The sequence below is a fragment of the Molossus molossus genome, unplaced genomic scaffold (genome assembly GCF_014108415.1).
Source record: "Molossus molossus isolate mMolMol1 unplaced genomic scaffold, mMolMol1.p scaffold_m16_p_3, whole genome shotgun sequence".
In the NCBI taxonomy this organism is placed as follows: domain Eukaryota; kingdom Metazoa; phylum Chordata; class Mammalia; order Chiroptera; family Molossidae; genus Molossus; species Molossus molossus.
The window spans coordinates 53,086,141-53,099,934 of record NW_023425366.1 but is presented as its reverse complement, the minus strand read 5'-3'; the positions used below and the strand labels follow the sequence as shown (position 1 = coordinate 53,099,934).

General features: G+C 35.5%; 1 protein-coding gene across 4 annotated transcripts in view; it reads left to right on the top strand.

The window, feature by feature from the left end:
- Nucleotides 1–13,794, top strand: part of AP3B1 (adaptor related protein complex 3 subunit beta 1) — a 281,299-nt gene that overhangs the window by 6,179 nt on the left and 261,326 nt on the right. Inside the window, exon 1 of one of the 4 annotated variants that reach the window (XM_036278964.1) lies at nucleotides 9,375–9,395. The exons of the other annotated variants lie outside the window; for them this stretch is intronic. The gene's annotated coding sequence lies outside the window, so the exon portion shown is untranslated. Of the gene's footprint in view, nucleotides 1–9,374; nucleotides 9,396–13,794 lie in introns of those variants that run through there. 4 annotated transcript variants of the gene reach the window in all.

Sequence of the window (13,794 nt, the reverse complement as noted above, 5' to 3'; positions counted from 1 at the left end):
CACTCTTCAAAGACATCTTTATTTGTAAATTTGGGATTATAGTTCATTCCTCTGTGTTTTCAGCACAAAAATACAAAAACAATTATAAGATCTTTACCTTGCCTTTAAGAAACTTAGAAGTAGTTGGTGAGGTAAGGCCAATGAAAACTAACGTAGTGCAAGTATATAATTAATATTAAATTGTGTAATAATTTTGAATCTTTCAGTGTGATATAACTACTGAAAGGTATTTATTATAAGTTTTTTTTTTTTTTTTTTTTAATAAAGAGAATGACTCACTGAAGAAAATTGAAATGCTGGAATTTGAAATGTCAAACACAGTTTGAGATGCTAAAGTGTTGGCCCCTTGGTTGTTAGCATGTTATAAAGAGGTACAGACTCCTCATTGTATTCCTTTCTCTTGTGCTCAGGAGTCTAGGGTTGCAGGTGTGAAACTACAATCCATTAATGATTTCTCTCGCATACTATTGTCCTTCTCATCATCTTCAAGTTCTGAAGATTTAAATTCCTTGAGTTCTAATAAATCCAATTTTGGTAGCTGATCTGTTTTGTTAATTTGCCTAGCTGGTTGAAATTTATGATCACTAGATTTAGTTCTGGAGATGTTAACATATATGCCATGCTGTATAGAGGGGTGGACAAAAGTAGGTTTATAGTTGTTTGTATGGAAAAAGACATGCAGGTTATGATTGTTATAGTAGCTTTATTAACTCTGTTTTATGTACTCACAACTATAAATCTACTTTTGCCTGCCCCTGGATGTACATTTATTTTATTTACAAAGGACACATAAAATATTAGCCAATTTCAATGTTTTATTGATGTTTCTCTAAGTAATTGTCTTTTGTTCCAAAATGATTATTAAAAGTAGAAACTGTGTGGTGGTATCTGCCGTGCCTTCCTGGCTAGATGAACTACTTGTTTTTGTCTTCACATGAATAAGACTGCTAGTTTTACAGAGGGCTGGCTACTCAAGTTAAGAATCGTGATGCAGTAAGGCTCCTTTTATTTATTTATTTATTTATTTATTTATTTATTTATTTATTTATTTTATATCCTCACTGAGGATATTTTTACATTAATTTCCAGATAGAGCTGGAGGGAGATAGGGAGGAAGAGAGAGAGAGAGAGGGGGAAATATCAACGTGAAAGACGCATTGACTGGTTGCCACTGCACAACCCCAACCGGGGCCGGGGACGAACTGCAACCAAGGTACATGCCCTTGGCCGGAATCAAACCCTGGACTCTTTGGTCCGCAGGTGACACTCTTACCGCTGAGCCATATCGGCCAGGGCAGGGCTCCTATAATTTAATTTTTGAAATACACTTAAAATCAAATAGGATTTTACCCCTTCAACAAAAACATTGATGAAATACTGCCTGTAAGCAGAGTCTTTCTTTCCAACAGATTGTAAAGGTGTTCCATTTTATTTGCTTAGCTTGCTTTTCTTCTTGGAGGAGAGTCAGTTCTGATTTTTGCAATTTATCTTAACAAAGATTTAGCCAAAAAGATATTCATCCCTTGATGCAGGATATATTATTTTAAGATCAGTGGTTTGGTGAAATCCAAGGAGGAAATATGTAATACTTAAATTAGCCTTACCATTATTTTAAAACATTTTCTTTTAATTGAGCATCATTTTAGAGCTGAATGGTTAAAACAAAAAAGGCAGACAGATGGTTGGTTGAAATGTTCCTTTTTATTGCATCAAAAGTTCTAGTGCTCATGGAATGACAAATGTATTATAGTGAAATAATTTGCCACTATTGCAGTTGTGTATATAAATGAACTGCTGACAAAAACAAATTGCCTGCAGTCAAAATTCAAAATTTAAAGTGAAGAGCCCAAAGTAGAATAATCAGGAAGGAATGATTTTCGTATATTTCATATTACTATGAATAACATTCGCTGGTTTGTGTACTGAGGGAAGACTTATTTATTTATATCAGCTGGAAAGAGATCATAGATGTACAAAAGTCAACAATTTATGATCAATATCTGCTTACTGATGGGCTGATAATTTGTATTTCCGATAGGAACTGAACTAATTGGGAGGTCAGTGTCTTTAATCCTTCAGCTGAATGAATTAGCAATGGCAGCTGGACAAGGGGGAGACTCATGAATAAGCCTGGTTCCAAAATTAGGGGTTGGCAGAGCTACACATCACCCAGCTTTACTCTAGCAATGGGTTTTCTCAAAGTTTCTTAAAGCCTAGGTTAAGAATATAGCCATGAAGGGTGAGGGGGAAATCAGTACTATGAAGGCAAGAGAGGTAAAGGCAGAGTGGAAGGTGAGGGACCAGATTATGTGGGACCTGGTAAGAATTTGGGATTTTACTTTGAGTGAGAAGACAAACCACTGGAGGGGTTTTGAGCAGAATGGGTGTTTAGAAGTCAGTCAGTAACTATCAAGTGCCTGTTGTGTGTCATATATTTCCTGCTTCAAAAGGTTATAGTCTGAGGTACTTGGGACCTGCTTGTTCATTTCTTGTTTTTTTTTTTCCCCAAAATTATGGAAGTAATTTATCAGTTCAACAAAAGTGAGTGCCATCTGTATGCTAGGCACTGTTCTTTTTTTTTTATTTTTTATGCATTTATCTTCAGATAGAGCGGGAAGGAGAGAGGGAGGAAGAGAGAGAGAGAGAGAGAAACATCGATGTGAGAGAGACACATCGATTGGTTGCCCCCCCCCCCCCACGACCCCAACCAGGGCCGGGGATAAACTGCAACCGAGGTACGTGCTGTTAGTGGGAACTGAACCTGGGTCTCTCTGGTCTGCGGGCTGACGCTCTAACCGCGGAGCCAAACCGGGCAGGGTGGCACTATTCTTCATTCTAGGGATTAAGCAGTGGACAAAATGCCTGCTCTCATGGAACATACATTCTAGTGGAAGGAACTTAGGCAATACACAAATCAATATATGGTGGGTCATTTGATGACAGGGAGTACTAGGGAGAAAAATAAAGGATAGAGAGGGTGGAAGTTGGGTTGAGTTTGAAAAATCAGGGTCAGGAAAAGATCCTTGAGAATTTTAATAAAACACATACCTGAAGGACGTGAGGGAGTGGCAGATAGAGGTCTGGGAAGAGTTCGGTAAGAAGAATACAAGAGTATTTAGAAGATGTGGTATATGAGAGAAAAAGATAACAAGATGAACACAAGGTTTTTTGGAGGTTTGTAATTGCTGTCAACTAAAATGGGGGAGATGTGTGAAGAAGAATTTAAAGAGGGGTGGGGATGAAGAGCTTGAGCATGTTAATTTGAGATGCCTCTTAGGCATCCAAGTGGAGATATTAAATAGACAGTTGGATACATAAATATGGAGCTTAGGGGTTAGTGAGCCATCAGGTAATAGAAGGTATTAAATATCTTGGATTGGATGAGAAACCAAGGAAGTGAGTGTAAAAAGAGGAGATCAGCATTCTTGGAGTAATTGTGTCAAGTATTATGAATAGGGGTCAAGTCAGATGATTACTGACAAATGAGTTTTGGATTTGTGTATGTGGAGGACTTACTTTGACAAACCATTTAGGTACCGAAGTGGTACTCAGTTCAGTGTGGGACTGAAAGTCTGACTGGAGTAGGTCTAAGATTGAAAGGAGAAGAATTGTAGTTAGTATGAATTAGTTTACAGGAAGCAGAGAAATAGGAAGAGGATTTTGGGTCAAGGGATTTATTTATTTAATCCTCTCCTGAGGATATTTTTCCATTTTATCCTCAGAATATGAAGGAGGGAGAGAGAGGGGGAGAGTGGGAGAGAGAGAGAGAGAGAAGGAAAAAGAGGGAGAGAGAGGGAGAGAGAGAAAGAAAGAGAAACATTGATATGAAAGAGACACATAGATGGGGACAGGGAGGAACCGCAACCTAGGTACATGCCCTTGACCGGAGTTGAACCAGTCCAATTGGTCTGAAGGGTGATGCTGTAACTGCTGAGCCAAACAGGCCAGGGCAGGGTTTTTTTTTTTTTTAATGAGAGAAATATTATTTTGTTTGCTGATGGAACTACCTGATGTTGAAGAGAGAAAATTGATGATGCAACAGAGGGAAGGGAATCACTGTACTGTTATCCCCTTTTTCTGGTAGAAAGTTTAGCAAGTACAGATTAGCTAAAAAATAATCACCCTAATTTCAACACTAAGAATCAGTTGACATGACATGGATCTGTCAGTCTTTTTTCTTTTGCATATATATACTATGTATTTTTGAAGCAAAGCTATGTGCTTTTGTAGTATAATATGGCATTGTAATTTGCTGTTTTCATTTACTAAAATATGGAGCCTGTTGATTTGTTAAAGTGATACTGTAGCCCTTTTTGACAAATTGTAATTAAGCCACTATCTTGGAAGAAGCACTAAACTGTTAGAAAAGTAAACAACTATGGTATATTCAAATGACTTTATGTAACTACCTCCACTAAAGACTTTAAATAGTCTTGTATAAAATGGGACCTTACTAATTAACTACATAAGTAAGGGGAATAACCTAACAAAAGAATCTACGTATACTAATAATGTTATGTTAGATGGAAACACTGACCTGGGCTTTCTATACATATCTGTGTGTACCAGGCAGAGGGAATAGCACATACATAGGTTTAGAGCTATGCTGTTCAATACAGTAGCCACTAGCCAAATGTGACTATTTAAATTAAATAAAACATTCAGTTTCTGAATTACACTAGCCACATTTTTATGTGCGCAATGTAGCTAGCAGTCACTGTATTGGATAGAACATATAAAGAATATTTCCAGCCCTGGCTTGGTAGCTCAGTTGGTTAGAGCCACAACCGAGGTACATGTCCTTGACAGGAATTGAACCGGAAACTCTGGTCTTTGGGTCGATGCTCTAACCACTGAGCCAAACTGGCCAGGGCAAAACTGGCCACTTTTTGATGACAGTTTCTCAACATTTGGCAAATTTTAAATAACTATATAACTTCAGTTATATGCACTTTTAGATTCTACCTGTCAAGTAGGAATTTGACCTTTTTGCTTTTTTTAGGCCTGTATAGCCTTCATCAGGACACTTGGCAGGACCATGTGACTTTTTTTTTAATTGTCATAAATTTACTATCTTAATCATTTTTAAGTGTACAGTTTGGTAGCGGTAAGTATATTCACAGTGTTGTGTGACAGATCTCAAGAACTTTTTCATCTTTCAACACTGCTATGTGACTTTTTAAAAACGGAATTTTTTACTGAGGTTTTTCAAATGCTTCAGGGACAGAGCTTATATAAAGTAGAGATTTCATATTGGTTTCTTCAATTCCCTACACAGAAGGCTGATCCAAACTCATCAGATGGAAAACTTGCCTTCTGTGGCCTTGGAAAGTTGTTATTTATTTTTTTAAAGAACTTAAAAATTAATCTAGCTTTGAGTTGGCATATCTTATTAACAGTTTAGGAAACTTATATTTATTCTACTATAGTTTATGAATTTCTTGGAGGAAAATCTAATGCTAATACTCAGACTTGATGCACACACTGACTCTTTGGCATGTCTGTGTTTATACCCATCTGTTACTGTGGCACCATGCCCATTATTATAGTGGCATGCCAATAGCAGTGCGGCATGTGAGCCAACACAGATGAATTGTTTGGATGGAATACACTATTCTGTAATACTAATTAATTTTGAGCTGATAAATCTATATGAGATAATGTTAACCAAATATAGTCAAAGTAATGTCAGTGAAAATAAAATTTATTTTGACTTAGGTGGAAGTGTATCACAGATGTTTTAGAATATTGAGAATAGTTAGAATCAGTGTATATTATGAATCCAGTTATCAGTTTTCTTTAATAAAATTTTTGAATTTAAGAGAAAAAAAATACAACAGTTTTCTTGTAGCAGATCATAGATTGGGAGAAAGTGTGGCACTGTTGGTTATGGATTTATACTTAAAAGGTGTTACTTTACAGTTCTTGAAATGTGTTCATAATACTCACAGCTTCATAGTAGAATTAGCAACGATATGATAAATGTGAAGAATGTTGGATTTCAAAACAATACAGGTTTATTCCTTGCCATTCCCAAGTTCTGGTGGTATGCTTAAAAGTTATTAGGAGTTAAGAATTTCTTATATGTTGTATAATCTTTGACTTCTATGTTGTCCTTATAGTTTCTGGGCCTCAGTTCCTTATCTATTAAATGGGAATAATAGCCTGGCCGGTGTGGCTCAGTGGTTGAGCATTGATTCATGCACCAAGGTCATTGGTTTGATTCTCGGTCAGGGCACATACCCAGGTTGTGGGTCTGATCCCCAGTGGAGAGCATGCAGGAGGCAGCCAAACGATGTTCTCTCTCATTGATGTTTCTATCTCTCTCTCTCTTCCTTGCTCTCTAAAATTTAATAAAGAGAAAAGAAATTTAAAAAAAGGGAGTAATAGCCACACATACTTCATAGAGACTTTGTAATACTAAAATTAGATAGTATTATAAGTTCTAGAAAACTACTACAATCACGTGGTTAAATAAGTTAATTATAGTTATAAATGCAAGACATGTTAGTGGCAAATTAATCAGTCATATAGAAAGGATATAATTCACATATCCGTAACCCCAGAGATAGCTGCAATGAACAAGTTTGTATCTTCCCAGAAAAATATTTAAAAAAACAAATGATAGTATATATATTGTCCTCCACGTATGTTCCTTTTTCCTTCATACATCTTGGAGGCCTTTCTGTATTAGCATATGAAACTATTTCAGTCTCTTTAACCACTGTATAATATTTCCTAGTACTTCCTTTATTTCATTGGTTCTTATTTTGAGGGACATTTGATTGACATCACTTTTTGTAGAGTATAAGCAATACTGCAACATAAATTTTTGCATACTTGTGTGGATGTATCTATTTGTAGGAAAAATTTCTAGACATAGAGTAGTAGGTCAAAGGTTATTATATTTTAAATTATGATAGATATTACTAAATGACCTTTCAGATGGGTTGCACCAATAGTAAAGTCTGTTTTCATTACACTTTTGCCACTACTGGGTACCATCAAATTTCATAATACATATTTGCCAATCTTACAGGTATTATTATACTGAATCCTTATAATTTTGAGTGCATTAAGTCTCCCTTATATGTATTGGTTTACTCTTTCAGCAAAATACTTTTAAATGTCCTTTGTCCATTTCCCTATTGGATCAGATCTTATTGATTAGTTAAGGCTCTTTGTATTTTAAGAAAATTGACAATTCTATCAGGTGAATTCCAAATTCATTTATTTATTTTTTTTGTGTTTATTTTTTGTGTTTTGTTAGTGCAGAAGTTTAAAAAGTTTATTTATAGTTACCAGCTTTTTTTTTATTGGTTCTGAGACTCTTTATTTTATTTTTTTAATCCTCACCTGAGGATATTTTTCCATTTTTGTTATCCATTTTTGTTCAGATAAAGTGGGAGGGAGAGAGAGGATGCGAGAGAGCGAGAGCGAGAGAGGGAGAGAAACATCAACGTGAGAGGGACACATTGACTAGTTGCCTCCTGCACAACCCTAATCAGGGCCAAGGACAAACCGTAACCGAGGTACATGCCTTGACTGGAATTGAACCCATGACTCATTGGTCCGCGGGCTGATGCTCTAACCACTGAGAAAACCAGCCAGGGCACCCCCCGATTTTTTAATCTTCTCTTGTCTCCCTTCTTCCCTCCTTCCTCTTCCTTCTGTCATTTCCCTTATACCCCCTGCCACCAAATTCTCACTTAGGAAGTAAGTCCCAAGAGATCAGGGATGCCACTACATAAACAGGTTTTGACACATAGTGGATATTGAATAAATGAATTTGCTAGGCCCAGTGATAAGTGCCTTTCTCATTGTCTTCATGACAACTTACTTGAAGTAGATACTAACCTTTAGTTTTGTTTATTTTTCTTTATTATAGTTTGCTTTCTCTTCTATTGAATTCTCCTTTTATCCTTTCTTTTCTTACTTGTTCTTTGACTTTAATTTGTTATTCTTTTTCTGGCTTCCTGAGATGGAAACTTAGATATGATTTTCAGCCTTTCATTTATATTGTAGTTAGAAATGTAAATTTACTTCTCAGTACTGCCTTAGCTGCATCTCATGAGTTGTGAAATGTAATTTCATCAGTCAGTTCAAAATATTTAAAAAATTTTCCCTGATGACTTCTTTGGCTCATAGGTTATTTACAGTGTGTTGCTTATATTTATAAACATCTAGCCATATTCTAGTTATTCTTCTGTTATTGATTGCTAGTTAGATTTCACATGCTTTGTATGATTTCAGATCTTTGAAATTTGTGGAGATCTTATTCAGCATATATTTTGATAAATGTTCTATGTATACTTAAAAAGAATATTTATTCTGCAGTTGGATATAGTGCCCTGTGTGTCTCAGGTTAAGTTGGTTAATTGTGTTGTTCAGATTTTCTTTATCTGTTTTGGATTTTTTGTCTGCTGTTCTATCGCTTACTGAGAAAGGTATGTTAAAATTGCCAATCATGATTGAGGATGTGTGTTTTTCTTCTGTTATATCTGCCAGCTTTTACTTTATAGATGGGAACTATAAATTTAGAATATATATAAATTTAGAATTATTTTATCTTCCTTTGAAAATGATATCCTTTTATGTCCTGGCAGCAGATCCTCAGCTTTTTATTTCATCTTTAGTTTTGAAGGCTATTTTCAGTGGGTATAGAATTATATGTTGGCCTTTATTTTTTTTCTTTCAGCCCTTTAAAGATGTCATTTCCTTATCTTCTGGCCTCTATAATCTCTGTTGAAAACTTGGCCGTCAGTATTATTATTGCTACTTTTAAGGCAGGGGTTAGCAAACTATGGCCTGCCTGTTTATATAAATAAAGTTTTATTAGAACACAACCATGCCACTCCCCCCCCCCCCCCTTTTATATATTGTCTGTAGCTGCTTCCACACTGCAATGGTAAAGTTGAGCAGTTAATCACAGATGGTATGGCCTATAATGCCTAAAATATTTACTGTCTGGCCCTTTACAGAAAAGGTTTGTTGACCCTTTCCTTAAGGAAATGTCTTTCTCTGCATGCTTTCAAGATTTTTCTCATTCTTTTTAGTTTCAGCAGTTTGACTTTGCTATGCCTAGTGTAGTTTTCTTTATGTTTGTCCTGTTCTTAAGATTTTTAAGTATGTAGGTTTATGCATTTCATCAGTTTGGAAAAAAATCATAGTGATTATCCCTTGAAATACTGCTTTTGTCTCATTCTCTCCTCTCTTTTTGGGACTTTAGAGATATATTTGATATTTTAACTATATCCCACATATCTGTGATGCTCTGTTCTGTTTTTCATTCTTTTATATTTTGGTGCTTCAAATTGTATATTTTCTCTCGACCTGCCTTCAAATTCAATAATCCTGTTTTTTGCTTTTTTCCAGTCTGCTGTTAAACTTATCTGGTGAGTTCTTAATTTCATGTACTGTGTTTTTCAGTTCTGGATGTTCATTTAATTATTTTATATAGATTGTACTTCTTTGTTGACATTCTCTGTCATTTTGTCTATTTTGACCATCTTTTCCTGATCATACTAATTGTAGTTCTTTTAAAGTCCCTATATGACAACTCTAGTATCTGAATTACTGTTTATTTTTTTTGTCTTTTTTATTTTTTGTCATTTGTTCTTGTTTTTAGCATGTCTCTTAAGTTTTGATCAGATGCTGAATATTTAGGATATAAATATTGTTTAGGCTCTGGATGATATATTCTTCCAAAGTGGTTTGTGTTTTTTTCTGACAGGCAGAGAGTACTAGCAGATCACTTTGATACTGTTTAGTTCAATTTTAGATCACTTGTCTATTTCACTTTTTTCTTATACTCCTGGGGACCATCTTTGCTCTTCCATTCACTGTGGCCTGTGGTCTACTGAAAGGCCAGTGTATTTACCAAAGCCTCTCTACTTGGGAGAGACTTGAATGTCTACCTTCTCTTCACAGCTGTGTGTGGTTACTAAATTCTCTGCACAGTATTTTACCAACCAGATTCTGTTTCCTGCTGGATTTCCTGAATCTTGCCCTGTAAAACTAGAGCCAACTATTTGAGAGAGTCTGAACACAGATTTTTATGTAACTTTTCATTGGTTCCCTCCTCTATAATTTTACCCCTTAAGTTCTAGTCCTTTTGGTAGTCCTGATCCTGAACTTCAACATTTGTCTCCTCAGTCTGTTAAAACTGAGGTTTTTCATTGGGGTCTGTTCTCCCAAATGACAGTTTGGGAAATGCACTCAGGGAAACAAAGCTGGTGTTAATAAAGAGTTCATTTTGTTTCCAGGATCTGGGCCCGTTAAGTCTTGCCTGTGTTGGTTGATCTTCAGTGTTTTCAGAAAGTTATTTTATCTTTCCCCACCTTTTTTTTTTTTTTTAAATAATAATGCATTTTATTTTATTTTATTTTAATTTTTTTATCCTTACCCGAGGACATTTTCTGCATTTATCTTCAGATAAGTGGGAGGGAGAGAGGGGTGAAGAGAGAGAGAAACATCGATGTGAGAGAGACACATCAACTGGTTGCTACCCACACGACCCCAGCTGGGGCTGGGGACAAACTGCAATCGAGTTACGTGCCCTTGGCAGGAACCGAACCCGGGACTCTCTGGTCTGCAGGCCGACGCTCTAACTACTGAGCAAACCGGCAAGGGCTTCCCCAGCTTTTATAGTTATTTAGTGTGGCAGGTTTAGTCTCTTAGAAGCTACAGCACCATGGGCAGATCTGGAAGTCTCTACAGTGTATTCTAAACACGCAGGCAGAATGATTCTGTTATAAATGTAGAGGTTCCTTATTTTATTCTGAGTAAACACCAAAGCCATTAATGTTATTTACCCCCTTTCTATTGTCTACTTTGCCTACAGTGCTCTTCCTCCCTCTCTATACCCCACACCCCCAGTGTCTCATTGCTGACTTTCTCATTTGTAGATCTTTGTTCAGCTGTTTCTTTATTTAGCCTACTTTGACCGTCCTATTTATAATTGCCTCCTCCTTTCTCTTCTACATTCTCTCTTCCCTATGTTCTGTTTTCCCCTCATACCACCTCATGACATATACTTTGCCTATTTATTATTTTTGTTGAGTGTGTTTACTTATTAGAATGAAAACTCTGAGGGCAAGGTGCAAGGATTTTTGTTGTTTTGGTCATTGGTTTGTCACAAATGCATATGGAAACCAGATGAGAAAAGAGGTATAGAATCTAAGGGAGAAGGGAATTCCAAGACGGAGGAGTAGTGGTCAATTGTATCAAATGTGGAGAAATAATCATAAAGTATTTATGAGATTTTTGCATTGGATATTTAAATGAAGAAGTTATTTGTTATCTTTGTGAGAGAAATTTTAATAGAGGAGTAAGAGAAAAGAAGGGTACTAAGAGTTGAAGTGGTGTTAGACTATTTCTTTTTAATTTTGTGAACAGTATAAGAGGAAAAGTTCATACATTTACTTGGATAATTTATGGTTCCTCCTTTTAGAGGCTTTAATAGATGGATGATTAAGTAGCTGGAGTTTTATTCTTATATTTATTAGGTGAATACTTTGTATCAAAAACCATACAAGGTTCTGAGTATCATCCAAGATGACACTGACTGGACTGAAAATTACTAAGCTTTCACATTGTGTACATAAATTTATAGAGGCCAACCCCTTTAGCTGTATATCAAATAGAAAAAAGTAAATTTAGACTTGTTACTAGCCTTTTTGTACTGCATACCTGTTCATGTGTACAATGCACTGCTTGGAGTAGGAACATCTTTTATTTAAGTATTCTCAAAGCATGAAGAGGTGTGGTGCCTGTGTTACAGAATTTTTGGCAGGGCTTGAAAAAGGTCCAGCTTTCCCTTCCTTAAATATTTTGATATATCCTTTTGGGGATGTACCTCTGATTAGAAATTGCTATTATCACTGGTGAAAGGCCTTTTTAAATTTTCAGTCCGTCATGGACACTTCAGTAAAATACAACAAAAAATAAATTACTGGGAAAAGGAAATGAAAAAAGCATGCAAAATACAAGCCCAATTTTTCTTAGATTCAAAAGATATAAACTTACACTGTTGTATTGCTTTGTCAGGTTTCTAACTGTGCTTGCTCTCAGTTTCTGTACGTAATTCCTCATAGATTAGTTTCAGGGGTGGGGAATGTCTGGCCTGCAGGCCCCATAAGGACTGTGAAATCAATACCAGCTTATATCACATGTCTCACCAAATTAGCTGACCAGATATAGTAGGCTAAATTTTAAGTTGATAATTTTGTATGGCTCATGAATGATGTTATAAATATCCAAATGGCCCTTGGGAGATAAAAGTTTCCCCACCCTGAATGTTCGTGAATCAGTAATGGTTCTTGGACCAGACTTTCTCGGATCACACTTAGAGTGGTACTAATAAAGCATACAGTGTTGCAGTCTTAACTTTTTCCTTAATTTACATTGTCTTTAAAAGGAGTGGAAGGTTGTAAAGAATTATGGATTATAGATTTTTAAAAAAAGAGGTAATTTATATTATCTAAAAGTTCTACCACATCTTAAGTTCTTTTATGTACCTGGGAAACTTTGCTTTTCAGTTATAGTTGTTGCTTTATACTGGTATTGAAATAGAGTGGCTTCCTGGTGATAGTAAGATTTTCTTTAACAGTCCAGTTACATATTTTTCTCTGTTCCTTGAAACTACAAAAACAGGCATATTTTGAACATGAAAGGAAAGGTTATACCGCTTAATACCACAAGATGTCACTTATGTAAAAATAAAGTTGGTATCCTAATACTCAAAGCTGGAAAGCCACAGGTAAATAGGTAAATGAAGAACTAGGTAAATAAAAAAAAATACATTATTTGAAGAAAATATTGGTTTTCAGTAGAGGCAATGAAAATATTGCCAATTCAGCATTAATTTGAATCAACTCTTGATGTTTATAAAAAAGAATTTAAAATTTCTAAGTTAATGCTTAGGCTGTATTTGAATCCATATACGAAGGAGGTGGACCTAAAATGACACTATACAAGAGAACATATTGTGAGAGTAAACTAGGTGTTATGGTATTAACTCTCCTAAATCTTTACTGTTTTGGTGACAAGCAAAGAGGAATTTAGGAAGAAATATGTAATTTATGTCAGAATTTTCAAAAGGTCTTTATTACATCTGTGAAAAGTTGAATATTATATCAGGTTAAAACAGTGCCTAGGATTTTGCTTGTCTCTTTTCTCTGAACCTCAGAGTAGTTACTCTGCCTGTGTCGACACAAAAGATATTTATATTTGTTGTTGAAGACTGTCTTTTCTGTTATATATGAAGAGCAAAATCTTTGGCTATAATACTGAGTTCTGGTCTTTCATTTTTCATTTAAGAGAGCATGTCAGGACCTGAGGTGGTTGGGAAGGGAGTTCTGGCATCTTAAGTCTAAGAAGAATAAACCAAGTTCCCATTAGGCCACAAATAAGATATATCTGGGGTTAGAGGTTGGGACTTCCTAAAAATTGATACTTCATTATTCTGCATTGCTCACTTCTCTCTCCAAGTAACACTGATGGAGGAGAATGGTGGAAAAGTTGGGGAAGAGTAAAGGGGATCAAGCAGGAGATAATGAATTTTCTTTCTAGTTTTTTTTTTTCTTTTTTGACATGTATATGTGATCACATTTTTTTTCTATTTAGTTCCTATCTAATTACTTCAGTTTTTTTTCTTAACCCCAATAAAGTTTTTAAAGGTTTCCATTAGGGTTAGGATTTTAATTTATAAATAGTATATATGATAATTAGGAAAATAACAAAAAGTTAAAAGGAAAAAACCCTGTATGTGATTCCATTAATTTTTCTCCGTTT